The following is a 15,688-nucleotide window of genomic DNA, read 5'->3' as shown; positions in this document are numbered from 1 at the left end:
ATTCATTTTTTCAAGTTAAACAACTGTCTCCTGTAACCAGAGGGCCTAGTCTAGTCCTAGTGGGGCTCTGTAGCTATTAGTCCACAGTTCATGGGGGCTTGGACCTGCCTCAGCTGAGTTTGCCAGGCTCTGCTGATTCCTCATGGGAGATCTTGATTTGGAAAATGTGGGGAAGGGAGATGGGTTGGGGAGAAGGCTGGAGTGTGGGAAGAGGGAAGAGGGGAGATCTGTGGTTGTTATGTAAGGTGAATAGAAATTTTCTTAATAAAAAAATATAAAAAATATTTCCATAATAGACTTTGAATCTTATAATTTCAAAAATATGTATTGAAAAACTTGCAAAACATGTTGTACATCTTTCTGCCGCCTTATTTGTACAGAAAGTTATAATTATGAAACATTTATACATGTGAAATCTGTGTAAGAATAATACAACCATGTGTTTAGAGATTGGCCTCCATGCTTTGTGGTAGATAGTGATGAATATTATATACAATCAGCAGGACTTTTGTGGCCACAAATGTTTATAAAATAAATTCCTACTTCTTGGTTTTATTCTACACATGAATTTGACATCTCCAGAGTCTTCAGGAAGGTTTAGATTACACCCCCATTTGTCACTGCATTCAGAAATGAATCCATTGAAATGGATCATGTCATCTTCATAACACTTCAGCCAAACTGTGACACAGAGGAGGAACGGGTTTAAACTGATTTGTAAATCTAGATTAACTCAGTGGCTTGCTCACAAAGTCTCATTCAAGGACATTTTATGTTTTGAGTTCAGTTTTTCCCCTTTCACACTTTGTCCTTCATCATGCGTCTCACATGTGGAGAGATTATGGACATACAAAGCAGCTCTGCTGCTGTCTTACGCAAAAGAAGTCAAGTTTATCTCTGACATTTTCCTTCTGATTTCTCCAGTGCAACAATATTTGCCTAGTTAATTGGAATAGTTTTGAAATCCAAAGTCAGTAACTGCTCACAATGTGACTAGTTAATCCTAACTCATAAAAAATGGAAGTTCCACCTTGCATAATGGTACCACAAGGACACTATCACAGTAACAATTTAATAAGTCATCTCTGTATCACATAGACTGCGTCTCAGCTTTCTTCAGGAATGCCCAGCAACCCTTTGACCAACTGATATTTTTTTTTATTCTAACTATACAATTCTACTGACTCTTTTCTGATTGAACTTTCTTGAGCAATCAACCAGAGGAACATGTAAATTCCTTAAGCACATATGTCTGTTTCAACATATTTATTACTTTTATAGTGCAGAAAAGATGTAAGCTTGTATTTTCTTTCTATTTTTCTAGTTTCTTACTTATTGACAGTTTTCAAAATCTCCTGATTGGTAGGAAGGTTGAATAATCATTTCAGAAATTATACACTATTGTTAAAGTCATTTTTACTGAAATTTTAAGTAGGCACAATCATTATTAACAGAATATTTATTCAAGTAAACAGAAAGCTAAGCATGTACCACCTAAAGAAATAACTTGAAAACAAGTCTATACTGTGAGATACCTGCTTAGATAAAACTAATAATATCTAAGCTAATTAAAATATAACTTTGAAATTATAAATACAAACAACTAAAGTTTGTATTCAAATATGTCTTATGCATTAGAATGTTTTACAGGGAGAAAATAAAATATAAGAATCAAAATACAAGTATTTTTTAATCAATCAAAATAAAGCTTAGAGCCATCTGTATATCGATTTGATTATTTGAAAATCAAAGACCTTGCTGAAAATAAATGAAATACCTAGATTAAATTGAAAAAGTAATGATGGAAATTAGACTGACTACTTTATTTATCTAGCTATTGGTAGATAATAAAATCAATCCTCTGAAGATAAACGCCTCCATCGCAAGCAAGGCCACACTAATGGATAATGGTTAAATAATTGATGAATTAATGCACACTGATTTTTAAGGTGCTTATTAGCAAGTAATTAATTAAGCAGAAACAATATTCTGTGAAAAACAAAATATCAGTTTCATACTTAGCAATGTTCTTATTTTATGTTGAACTTCCAACAGCAAGTGCCACATATGAAATAGAAAAGGTATATTAGACAGATATCTAGAAATCACCTTTCATTTTTCAAGTCAGATGATATTATCTTTTATTAGGCTACAGATCCATTTAATGGTACTGAGATGTATGACTTTACACAAAGATAGACTTATTAAATGGACTTTTATTTATTTATTTTTTTCATTTCCCTCTTCCTTCTGGTCAAAACCTCATACTGAGAACTTACAACAGTATTTCTCTACAAAATATCCTGTCATTTATATTCCAAAATTTATTTTATATGTGTTATATAATTATCTTATAAGCAAATGGAATGAATATGTTCCCTATATGACTTGAAAGAAAATAAGCTATAAGTATGTGATTATTGTGGGATGGCAGAACACATGATCAAGACCACCTCATCACAGATACATAAAGGAAATTAAAAGCAGTTATTACATTTATGAAATATATTTATTGTGACATTGTTAATAGTTTTTTCCACATTAGCTAGTTTCTGAAATATGTAACATATAACATAGGTCTGAGGAATTTTTGATTATTTTTGGTCAAGAGTTTTCCTAAAGATATTCTTTTTAAAACAGTTTTTTTCATAATTAAAATGTTTCTCAATGAAAATGAAGATTTTTATTATTGTAAACTTTTATAAAGTGTATTCCTTTGATATTTATTTTAAAGAAATTCTGATGTGACAAAAATAATCATACTTTTCATGTGTTTTGAATTATTTACAACAAACAAGAGATGCCATTTTCAGTCCCTGTTTAAGGACACTTTGGGCATCAGCTTAGTGAATAATTGTACTTGATTGATCACTAAAATATATAATAATATTGGTATCTATAAATTAATTATCGAAAGCCAAGATTCAGATCTTACACTTCATGATCTCTTTTATGAAATAGAGAATCCAGTCTCATAAGCATTCTCTAATCGTAAAGATGGTGATGCATACTGAGAAGAAAAAGAGAGCTTTGTGAACCTGAACTTCATTAAGTTAAAGAAAATAAACATCTCTGAAACCTACATTTTGTTTATTTTTAAAATGATCATATGAAATAGATTTTATATGACTATAGATGAATTTCTAAACAGTCTTATTAAATAAGAAACCCAGAGCCAAATACAGAGTTAAAAGACCAAGAGATCAGAGCATTAGTGAAGAGCCAAAACTACTTTTAGATTACCACTTGCTGCTGTCCTTCCCCTGAAGAAAGTTTCTTTCTGTCTGACTTATCTTTTTATTGCCTTTCTGTTCTGCCTTCTCATTGGCTCTAAACCCAACCACATGACTTCCTCATCACTGCCTGTCTATACAGACCCCCAGGTCTCTATGGTTGGTACTGGGATTAAAGGCGTGTGTCATCATGCTTGGCTGTGTCCTTGACCACACAGAGACTCAGCCTGCTATGTGATCGAATTAAGGGCGTGGGCTACCACCACCTGACTTCTGTTCCTGACTCACTAATGACCTCTGATCTCCAGGCAAAATTTATTTATTAACATACAAATAAAATCACATCTCAGCACAATTTAAATATCACCACATATGACCAAACAATTTCTGTATTCAATGTAGGACAGATCTCTAACTGAAGCTTGTGAAGGGGACTTGTATTCTTTAAAGGACTGATGTTAAATAGTGTGACTATCAGGTAAAATATTCATGAAATAGGAAGTAAATTTCAAGTATAGATTCTTCAGGATGTGAGCACTTTATGCTTGTTCTCAGGTCTTTTCTATTAAGCTGTCCAACTGTGATTTTCTTCCCAGAAGCCAACCTTGGCAATGAATCAGCTTAAAAATCCAGTAGCCATGAAAACAATTCTAAATGACAGGCCCATCACAATGAAAAGATCAAGATAGAATTTTGTGTCAGCCACTGGGAATAAGAGAAAAAGCAAGCTCTGGAGCCCAGAAGAGAGATAAAGTAAAATGTTTGCCCTGGGTTCTTTCACTTTCCCCTAGGAAAGAATAGCTATTCTAAGCCACCCCTTTTCTGGTATGATTTTATGGGAAGAAGTACAAATAGAATCTATCTAGAAAAGGCTTGCGTAAAGTGACAGAAATTGAACTTATGTTACACTTAGGGCACTCTCATTCCTTACTTAGGGCACTTCAAGTGAAAAACTGACAGGTGAGAACACGTCTTTGTTAGGATATAAAAGCCAATGAAACGACAAAAAGAGGCAGTCAGTATTTGCCTTACCTCAAGCCAAGAATTTTTGAACTTGAAACCAAAGTTCTTACTACAAGCAGGATTCTTAACTGTTCTCAGGGACTGTAATATGGGAAATAAAGTCATTTCATGAACTAACTACCTGAATGAGGAAAAGAGTTTCTAAGAAAAGTTTAGGGAAAGTAAAGTCTATGCATAATTAACAATCTCCCAGATGTCAGTGTGGATAGCAGTCTAAAATTTTAATGATATCAGGGAATTTAACACACCAATTTTTAGGCATTGATACTCACTAAAAAAATTAAGTAGGCTAACTCTCCCCTTAGGTTAGGATTACAAAGACAACCAAAGAGAATATATTTTTAAACAAAGAAATTCAAGATGTTTTATATATAAGCAATGTTATGAAAGTAAAAACAGTTATGTCTATGGGGAAAGGAGGAAAGATTATATATATATATATATATATATATATATATATATATATATATAAAGATTTTATATATTTTATATATATATATATTTGCTTCAGCTATTTTCCATATCTTCTGCATTAGATGAAAGTATGCCAAGTCAATATAATAAATAATAAATGATTTTTCTAGTAGGAATTCAAGCAGTGGAAAATTATTAAAATTTTTTCTTAAACTTTATATTATATTAAAGTCCTTAATTTCTACAGATGCTGAACAACTTCCTTCTGTTTGGATTTTCCTTACTGATCTTATTTGTATTCAGACTGAATCTTACTCTGAAGCCAGAGCTAGCCTGGAACTCACTGTGCTGCACATGCAGGTCTAAATCAAAGAGCAATCATCCCATAGTTAACTCTTAACTGCCCAGATGCATGTATAAACATCAGCTCCCCTTTAAAAATAAAATGCTTATCATTTATGTATTTTATAACATTATTATAAGGAGAAATAGTTCTTTAAGGAGAATAAAGGAGTTTGAAAACAACAGGACACTGTTCAAAAAAAAAAAAATTCTGATTATTAAGATGCTCCATTTTATCAGCTTAACAGTTCTTGGGTGGGTCTGTGAGAACATCACTGGAGAAGACCTCCCTCCAGAGTAAATAGTATCTTTCACAGTCCAGAATCTGGCCTGAGAGAAAACACTGCTCTTGTATGCCTTCCTTTCCTTCTTCCTGATGGGTCTATGTATTGAAGGTCCTGAGGCTGCTGCTTTCTTGGCCTTCTAATAAGCATCAAAGAAAGGAAGCTCTCCAGGAATTCTCCATGCCTTCTTTGCCAGACTGGAGCTGCTGAGGCATCCAGTGTTATTCAGCTTGCAAAGGTAAGTGTTGGATGACCCAGTAACCTCTGTGTAAGGCCTTCTAGTGAATCACATTTTTAAATATATATTAATTCTATTGTGTTTGTTCATTTTGAGAATGATATTGATAAAGAATATATTAAAATAATTTTACCTTACAAAACAAAATATATTTTAAAATAAATTCAAATTTGGTTTTAATAAATTGATATTATGAGCATATAAAATGAATATTTAAACATCAGTCATAAAATATAAAATGAAGCTCTTCTACAAAATAATCTTACATGTTTTATAAATATAATATGGCTGTAAAGGGGAAATATAAAATGGAAGAATATTTAATTCCAAATATTTACAGTTAATGGAAAATGAACTTGTAATATATTTTGTATTTTTTTTAAGTAAATGCGCTAAAGCTATAGGTGAAAGGTTATTCAGCACAGGGGTGAAAGTGTAGTGTTGATGAGTGACCTATCTGCCAGCTAAACTACCCTACTCTATAAATTCTGTTCAGAATGACCTATTCCACTACCTACTCCTGATGACATCATCACCCTCCCTGAGGCTAGTCCCTGCACCCAACTACAGATGACATCCACTGCTCAGGTGCAGGTGACACCAGTCAGAAGAATAAAGACACCCTTCTGTGCTGGAGGACAAGCCAACTGCCAGAGGGCTATCCCTCAATTGGGCAGAATCCCAACTACATCAGAGGTCATGCTGGCTGCTAGAAATACAGGCCACAAATACAGAAGACAAAAGAGGAAAAAGAAAACAAAGAAGAGGATACCCATTCAACAAAGACAAACTTAGAAATCATGACCTAAACCTATAATCATCCCAAGCCCAGATGCCAAAATGCTAGTGTAAGAGTACAATGGAAAACAGCCAGGGCAGCATGGCACCACCAAAGCCCATCTGTCCTACAACACCTGAGCATTTCAAAACAGCTGAGGCACAAGAAAACAATCTGAAAAACAACTTTATGAAGATAATGTTGTTGTTGTTGTTTTTTGTTGTTGTTATTGTTTTTAAGAGAAAGGGGAAATAAAATCCCTTAAAGGTTGCCAAAGAGGTCGAAGGAAAACAAACCCAAAGAAGAAACAAAACAAAAAAAAAAAACAAAAACAAGAATAAAAACAACAAAAATATAAATACAATATAAAAACCACAAAAATATAAAAACAGCAAAAATAGAAACAGGTGAAGGAAACACAATTGAAAACTGAAATAGAAGCAATAAAGAAAACACAAACATAGGGAATTTAGGAAGTGCAAAAACTGGGTAACTAAACTGGAACTATGGACGCAAGCATCACCAACAGAATAGAAGAGATGGAAGAGAAAATCTTCAGGCCTTGAGGACACAATAGAAGAAATAAATTCATCAGTTAAAGAAAATGTTAAATCTAAATAATTCCTAACACTAAGTGACATGGAAATCTGGGACACTATGAAAAGACCAAACCTAAGAATAATAAGAATAAAAAATGAAGAATGTAGGTTCAAAACACAGAAAATATATTTAACAAGAATCTAGAAGAAATTTTCCTAACCTAAAGAAGGACATGCCAATAAAGGGAGAAGAATCTTATAGAACACCAAATAGATTAGACCAGAAAAGAAAGTCCCCAAGCCACATAATAAAACATAAAATACTAGAGAAAAAGTATTGAAAGCTGTAAGGCCAAGAAACAAATAAAGGCAGACCCATTAAAATTACATCTGACTCCTTAACAAAGACTATAGAAGCCAGAAGGACTGGACAGATGTCTTGAATAGTCTAGAGATCATGGATGCCAACACAGACTACTGTACCAAGCAAAACTTTCAATCACCATAGATGGAGAAAACAAGAAATTTCATGACAAAGTCAAATTTAAACAGTATCTGTCTATAGTTAACAGCTCTTCGGAAAGTACTAGACGTAAAGTCCAACCCAAGGAAGCTAACTACACCCAAGAAAACGCAGGCAATAGATAATCTCACAGCAGCAAAACAAAAAATAAGAGAAACACACACACACACACACACACACACACACACACACACACACACACACACACAAAACCACCACCACATAAAAAGCAAGCTGGTATAGCCACTTTACTAACTAACAAAATAGATTTCAAATGAAAAATAATCAATTGAATTGGGGAAGAAAACTACCGTCTCAACAGAGGAAATATATATTAAGAGGACATTTCAACTGGTTTAATAAAACGCTGATTGGCCAATAGCCAGGCAGGAAGTATAAGCAGGGCGGGCAGATGAGAATTCTTTGAAGAGGAAAAGAGTCAGGAGTTGTCAGCCAGACACAGAGAAGAAGATGACAAGGCAGAAGTGAGAAAAGATACCAAGGCACGTGGCTAAACATAAATAACAATTTGGGTTAACAATAAGTGTAAGAGCTAGTCAGTAATAAACCTGAGCTAATGACCATACAGCCCATCATTAATATTAGCCTCTGTGTGTTTACTTGAGGGATGCGAGTGGAAGAGGTTTGTCCCAACCACCGCTGGCTGGGACACAGGAAAACTTTGAACTACAAGTCTCCACTGTCTCCCAAGTGATATCACAATGTACAGAGTAGGTATTCCAATACAAGTTTCTAGTTTCAGATCATAATACTTATACCATTACATTATCAATGTGATGGGATATAGCTTCCACTAGTTCAACTTCTTAAAAAGAGACTACATCACCTTCCAATAGCAACAAAGTCAGTTGGGGACATTTCAGCTTCAAACCATAAGCCAACCATATCCTGTTACTTTCTGTCTATGTCTTTTGCATCAAAAAAGATGTAATATGTATAGAGCATTTTTTCCCATTTTGGATAAGGCTTTTTGGTACATAGCTTTATTGAAATTTAATTCTACAGATTGGTCTTAACATTTAAAACTAACTTGGGTATTTATGACATTTGGATTCACTTTAAGTATGTAATTTTAGACAAACTCACTTAATTTATTAATTTATTTTTATTATACTTCAACAATATTTTAAAACTATTATTAATTAACTGATGACATCTTTATGTAATAGCAAATGCTTTTCCCTATCATTGGATTTTTGTAATATTTTGCTTCATCATGACTAAAATATGTATGTGTTCATATTATTGAGTGCACAGAAATATGAATACATATTTTAAAATGTAAAAAATATGTAGGCATATTTGCTTCCCATTACTTCTAATATTACTACTAATAAGGAGATATAAAACAGTATATTTAATATGTAAAACATGCTATAGCAGAACTATGGTGATGTATAGCTTTGGGTGAGATATTTTAGCTATATTTATACGAAATTGTTATATTAATTTTTCTAAAAGTGTATGACTTCATTGTAACTTTAATTTGCATTGTCAGTGTCTATGGAATTTTATAGCTTGTTTTCCAAATACATAAAATTCGTTCAGTGAAAAGAAACAGCCAATATTTGATAAAAATTCTTGTACTTACTATAGTATGTAAAATTCTTCAGACAGTATATACAGTCACAAAACAGGAATAAATTTATATTTGCACCTATATATTTATTGAACTTCCACTAACTGTGTTTAATATTTTTTTCCTTGTTGTTATGGCAAAAACCTGACAAAAAGAGGAAGAGTTCATTTTGTCTCACTGTTTGAGTATATTTTCCATTATGATATGGAAGTCATGGTGATATAGGATTGCTAGGTCATATTGTATCAGTAGTCAGGAAGAAAGGTTTATAAGTGTTCAGTAAGCTTATTGTTTTGATGCAATCTGGGACTCCACTCAGAATGATGCTACCCATATTAAGGTGAATCTCCTTCACATAATTAACTTATTCATGAAAATTTCTCACAGACTGGCTCAGATGATAGTATCTGGATGTTCTAAGTGCTGTAAAATTCATGTGCAATTTTAGCCATCACTACTACAGATATATTTTGAATATTTACTTGTTAATCAATTTCTCATTTCCCATTTTATGAACAATAGAGTTCAATGAATTAAGTAATGTATTTTCAGATGTTTCAGTGTTTGTAGAGCATTCAATTTGCTTCCGTGCTTGAAGTAAATAAGGATAATTTATATAGAATAAAAAAAACCAATGCCAACCTTCATGAGGACATTAAACACAAAAAAAAAAAGTGTTAAAATAGATGTTACAGGGCTCTCATTTGTTTATTTAGTTGCTTATAATTAAATCTCAGGAGCAATGAGATCAACAGATAATTTGAAAGATGGCCATATATTGAAATTAGTAAAAAATATACTTCTCTTATGGTTATCTGACTATCACCCCTTGACTAATCATAAAATGGAGATATATGAGGATGGAGAAATAGATTATTGGTTAAGAGTACTAAGTGCACATTCAGAAGACAGGTTTAGTTTCAAACACCCACATTGTTGTTTTGGTATCAATGGTGATGAGGCATACATTATATACTTACATACATGTAGACAAAACACTCATATGAATAAAATAAGATTAAACATGATTTTAAAAGGAAAAATACAATATCACTATGATTAAGTATATGCTTTTCCATTTTAAATTACAATAAGACTATAATAATTAGCCCTACACTCATGTATAAAACTACTTATTCTTGTTGATTTTACATAGTAACTTTAATAGAACTCATGCAGAACTAGGCCAATGAGCTGATGTAATACTTTTGGGTAGAATGTAAAGGAGAAAAATCTATTCATTTGGTCAATAAAGGCCAGACAGTGTGTTAGTACTGGAGAAAAACTATGAATCAAACCAGACAAACACTTGGTTCTTATGAAGCTGAAGCCCAGGTTAGGGCAGTGTCATAAATAGAAAATATGTCATTTGTCAAGTGGGATAACTGTCCTGAGGAAAAACGCAGGAGAGGAAAGGAGCAGAAAGTGATGATGATAGCAAAGTGCTCAGTCGCATGGAACAGAGGAGAGCTGTCTCAGAAGGTAGACACAAGCTCATGACAGAAAGAAGTGGAACTTACAGTATTCAAGACAAAGAGCCTCTCAAGAAAGAGTGGGAATAGGATGTGGGAAGATAATAAAGATAAGTTTATCTTTATGTTTTACTACTTGAAAAAGTATACTTTTATTTAAGTGAAGCCATGACATTTATTTATAATGACATGATAAGATGAATTATATAAGTATATTATTTAAAATGTATAATTAAAGTGGGGATACTTATTTTCTTTTAATTTGCATTTACCCTTAGTTTTTCTAAAATACATGAAAATATGATACATTGATTTCCTAAGTTGTTGACTGACATATTTTTCTGCTTTTTTTCAGAAAAAAATCTTGAAATTATAGTGATTCAGAGACAAATAATTTTCATTTTTACTATTATTGTGTTTATTTGTGATGCATATAGATGCATTACTTCACTAAAGTTGTATCATTTATAACAAAGTATGTGAAATAGGAATACTAATAGTGAGTGGTCAAACATGTACAAAAACTACTTAAGATAAGTCTCAAGTTCTTTAGGTTTTTTTTATTAAAATACCCATCTTATACTTGAATGCTCATACTACTTTTTGAATTTTGTTGATGAGGAACAGGTCCATGGTCTTGAACACGAGAAGCAAACTCTCTTCCCCTGAGCTATGCCACCATAAATATTCATTTAATGAAGAAAAAAGTTGAAACTTATATATCAATGAGACAGAAATGAATAATAACAGAAAATTAAAAGATACTTTTATGCCCAATATGGTTGAGTGCAGGTTTCATATTTTGCAAAGTGGAAGCTCTAGATTATTAGGAAATGACAGCAAAATGAATAGACATATATTTTTAAAACAAATATTTAGTCTACAAATAACACATGCACTTGATTCACTGTCTCTAGAAGGCTAGAAGATATATCTTTCTTCATCTTCCCCACCTCTGAATCACTAATAATGTTTACTTCCAGGTGTAAAGAAGAACATAAGAACCTGGATGATGGGTACAGCAACCTGTCAAAATGAGAATTCATCTTTTCTGTTTTCTGTATTAGAAATGAATAAATTCATGCATAAATTTATATTTAATTATAGTTAACGTCAAATATTAATTTCAATGTATAGTTATCAAATTTACAATAATATAAATGCATATAATAATTATAAACTTCTATCACAATAAAATTAAATTTAAATAATGCTAAAAATTACAGCTAGACATCCTAAAGATTATACTATTTGATTATTACCATTTCTTATATGAGTTGAGAATTGAATCACACTATATCAAAGTAAGACATCTATAATGTAATCAATAAATTTGGCTCATTAATCTTACACAACATTATGAGTACTCTATTATAATTCATTAAATTTACTAAACTATATTTGCATATAAGGATTGAGAATTCTACTTCCTATATGTAAAAGCATTTGATTTCTATAGGCCTAAACTGACACAGAATCAAAACCAAGCCTCAGAGAAAAGAAGGTTACCATTAATTAAATTATTTCATTACAATGAACTAGTTTCCTAAATTAACAGAAAAATTATCTCATATGAAAATTTTTTATAAAAGGCATTCTATTTTTTAGAAATCTGTGATAGTATTATGCAGAGTTGAGAGTCAAAATAGATAGTTTAATATGTTCTCATAAATAAATAAATTTTTACTAAAAATCTTAATGTTCCTAATATATCATTGTTTAACATAAGCCCCTTGAAAAATTAACAACTATCTGATATAAGACAAAAAAATGAAACTGGGCTGACAAGATAATTGTTATAAGCTTTTGTTTTCATTGCTACATAAATATTACACATGATGCCCTTGTACACAAAAGACAGAAAGACACACACACATTAATATGTATTTGTACTTTAAATTTAAATATGAGTCTATGAAACAGAGGAGCAGAAATTTGAACTGCATTAGGCCATCTGTTCTGCTGAAAAAGCACCATCCTGTAAAAGGCAGTATGTGGCAGACATCAATTCTTACCCTGTGCCAAGGAAGTTTTTCCTTGGTGGCTTAGGCCCAGTAGTAAGTTATGTGAGAATCTATACGTAGAAAAAATTTTTACAGTAGTCTCAAACTTTTATTTCTGCTCAGATTATAGAACATTGAACTCAGGCTATTTTTCTAATCATCAATTAGATCTTGGTGGTTTAATAATTTAGTAAGAACCCATAATAAATTTCCAAGATGTGACTATTGCTTGCATTTTAGATAGACATGATTTATAAAATTACTGATCTGAAGTAGAGGCTACTCTTCAAATGTAGAGTTAGCTCTCAATGTTCACTGGAATTGAATGGCCGGATATTTTGGATTATAAGAGCATTCATTCATATACTCTTTTTTAGTAATTCAAGGAAGAATTCATTGTGACATCAGAACTCAAGTTTCTCTGATTTCTAGTTACTTCCTTTCTTCTTAGATCAGAATTTTCTTATATGTGTAATACTGATACAATTATGCAAGGTCATCCCTTTTGGGAATTGTCATTCAAGTAATAAAATCATTTTTAGCCTCTTGGCTTCTGTTAGAGGAACAGATGGTTTAGAATAAGAAAAAAATAGTAAATTTTAAAGAAGAGGCAAAATTAGAAAACAATGTTAAAATACGGTGAAACGTTGCAGTTCAAAAAGAAAAAACAATACTGATGCCAAATGCAAGGCAGGATAAAACTCCTTATTTACATTAAAAGAGTAGAAGATTTAAATTTAAGTGATTTCAGCTGACCATGACATAATAAGTTCTAATGTTCTCTACTGTTACTGTTTCACATCACTTTCTCAAAATGCAGTACTGAAAAGTCAGGAACTGAGAAGTCTTAAAGGGCACTAATTAAACTGAGCAAATTGAAATACACAGTAATGGATAAATATAAATGATTTGAGAAAATAGCTTTAGTTTCTACTAAGATACATTGATAAAAGAAGTTTCAGAGATATTTATATTCCTAAGCAGGTACTCAGCTGGTTAAAAATAATGTATAATTCTCAAACTACAATATTAAAAACACAGTATTTAATTTTATGTGGTCCCTACGTGTATGGGCTGTCAGCATTGAAACTAGGATTAAATACATTTGGAGACAATGGCATGATTGTTGTTCAAACAAAAGAGGATTGCAATTTTTTAAGGATGTAAGAATCATAAAATATATATAGTGTTTATCCAAGTATATGATCCAGTAATGTTCTATGGAAAAATAAAAGTAAAAGTGAAAGGGAATGGGACATTTAGAAAAAAACTGCAAAGTCAAGGAAAGACACTGATCTCATTTTCGTTACACCCAGTGGTACATTTCTAGTTGGCCATGCCCACCAACAATATGATTAATTGAGTTTGTTTCCAAGATCTCGAGTTCTGCAGATGCCTGTTCCTATATCTTTTCCTATTTAAAACATGGTACTAAAAACTCCATAGCATTAATTCTGTGATTAACTAGACATTTGATATTTGACCATTGGCCTTTTGTCTTGCAGTTTCCAGAATAAGAAACATCATGAATCCAATATTTTATGCAGCTAAAAGTATTTGATGGTAGTGTTTTGTGTCACCCTGTTCCTAAGGAAATAAGAAAAACATCTACTGCCGGGCGGTGGTGGCGCACGCCTTTAGTCCCAGCACTCAGGAGGCAGAGGCAGGCGGATCTCTGTGAGTTCGAGGCCAGCCTGGTCTACCAAGTGAGTTCCAGGAAAGGCACAAAACTGCACAGAGAAACCCTGTCTCGAAAAACAAAACAAAAAAAAAAAAAAAAAAAAGAAAAAAAAAAAGAAAAACATCTACTCACCACTAAATCCAGCTAGGTGAATCAATGTGTTTTATTGTGGCTATTTGGGAATACGGATGAGAGAATACTTGGAGCAGAAGAAAAGACACAAATACAACTGCATCACCAACAGTCCACCCCAGCATTACTCATAAAATTTTGCTTCAGTGCCTGCTTGTCTGCTTGTTGCCATGTTTCCCAAGATAATGGGGCATGGAATCTAACTCTCAGAAATTATGAACTCCAAAATTCAATGCCCTCTTTATGGTCATTGTCTCTCTTCATAATAATATAAAAGTAACTAAGATACCTACGTTATTTAAGTTATACTAAGTTTGCAAGTTTCTCCAATTTTTAGTTTGGAAAACTGATGACAGTCTGGTGAACAAATATCAAGGTCTTTATTTTATTCTGGAATAAAATTTTCTAGGGAGACATAAAAGTAACCTTGTCTTTGTTTTCATTTTAATGTGATTTTAATGTACGATTAGGAAGTCTTTATAAATCATCTTTATAAAAACTACTCATTTCTTCCTTCACTTAAATTAGTGAAGAAAACTCATCTCTGAATTCCAGGTACTGACCCTTTGATCTTCGTGTAGAAACAATAAGCTAGATATGTAAATATTCCTTAACAGTCTTCCTCTATCTTGCCTAGACATCGATATTAAGACAAATCCAAAGGGCTGAAAATGTGGAACATCTGGATACATTTTATAATTTAAAGGTGATATGACCTATGATGAGCTTCCCATCTGGTACATTGAGCAGTGTTTGCTCTAAGAGTTTTCAGTATTAGCATTGTATGGGAATACTAGGGGGCACAGCAGCCATGATGTTTGTGGCACTAAAATTAATATATAAGAAATTTAAAATTAGAAGAGTCAACATTGTATTTTATTGACACTTAAGTAAAAATATATATATTTATCTGAAATGACTGGGAAAATAATATATTAGTTAATAGCGATATGCATTTTCTTCTAGTTTTAAGATTTCTGAGTAGATGGAGCAACTACCATTTGTAGGATATTAAAAAATAAACAAACACTTAACATTTGAATGTGTTTACCTATGAAAGTGTATGTTAGTTTCATTTTGTTGTAGCACTGATTGCTCTACAGCACTTCAAGTGTTAACTTTGATTGTAAGAATTCTTCCTGGGGATGTGTGAACAAAAGTCTACTCATTCCAGATAGGGCGCATGTAGCAGACCAACAACATTTTTCCTTCTGAATCTAGTGTATTGGCTGTATAGAGGAATCAAAGAGCGTTTAATCCTAGGAAAATGGGAAACTCCAGTAGAATTACTTTTTCATCCTAGTGTAATAGCAATTTCTCTATAGATGCACATTTGGATCACAGTCCAAACTTTAATTAACATTCCACTCTCTGCATACCCTAGTATCCCCTTAGACCATAGGTAAGTGGAGAATTAAATACGACA

This window comes from Peromyscus leucopus, chromosome 12 (genome assembly GCF_004664715.2).
Source record: "Peromyscus leucopus breed LL Stock chromosome 12, UCI_PerLeu_2.1, whole genome shotgun sequence".
NCBI classification, from domain to species: domain Eukaryota; kingdom Metazoa; phylum Chordata; class Mammalia; order Rodentia; family Cricetidae; genus Peromyscus; species Peromyscus leucopus.
The sequence above is the reverse complement of the archived record's forward strand: the minus strand, read 5'-3'. Positions refer to the sequence as shown.